The sequence below is a fragment of the Sinocyclocheilus rhinocerous genome, unplaced genomic scaffold, assembly GCF_001515625.1.
Source record: "Sinocyclocheilus rhinocerous isolate Xijiao unplaced genomic scaffold, SAMN03320098_v1.1 scaffold42, whole genome shotgun sequence".
In the NCBI taxonomy this organism is placed as follows: domain Eukaryota; kingdom Metazoa; phylum Chordata; class Actinopteri; order Cypriniformes; family Cyprinidae; genus Sinocyclocheilus; species Sinocyclocheilus rhinocerous.
The window spans coordinates 723,082-723,476 of NW_015627390.1; the positions used below are offsets into that span (position 1 = coordinate 723,082).

The window sequence follows — 395 nt, forward strand, 5'->3', positions numbered from 1 at the left end:
TACCGATCTGAAGTCTGACTACGCTCTCATAACACACTCATTCTGGCCGTCAGACATTCATCGTGACACATGGACTCCAATGTCCCATTGGCTTGTGTTGTGTCTTTCATTGCATGCTAAAATCCCAATTAATCATGTATAATCACTGTAAATATTCTGCACTGTTTCAAAAGTAGAGCCTCAAGACTTTGTATTTTATTGAAGGCAATATATTTTAGTGTTTCACAACCCTTTGCACTCTCTGGAACACTGTTTGCCTTTGTTCCCTTAATTTTTTAAAAATTTTATTTTAGCTTTATTTTATTTTATTTTATTTAATTATAATTTACTTTATTGTATTTTATATATATTTTATTTGTCTCTTTTTTTTTTTTTTGCATTAAACAGGGTCATTC

General features: G+C 30.6%; 1 protein-coding gene across 1 annotated transcript in view; it reads left to right on the forward strand.

Moving 5' to 3' along the window:
• Window positions 1-395, forward strand: part of LOC107727908 (PDZ and LIM domain protein 5-like) — a 111,738-nt gene that overhangs the window by 58,497 nt on the left and 52,846 nt on the right. The gene's annotated exons all lie outside the window — the stretch shown is intronic.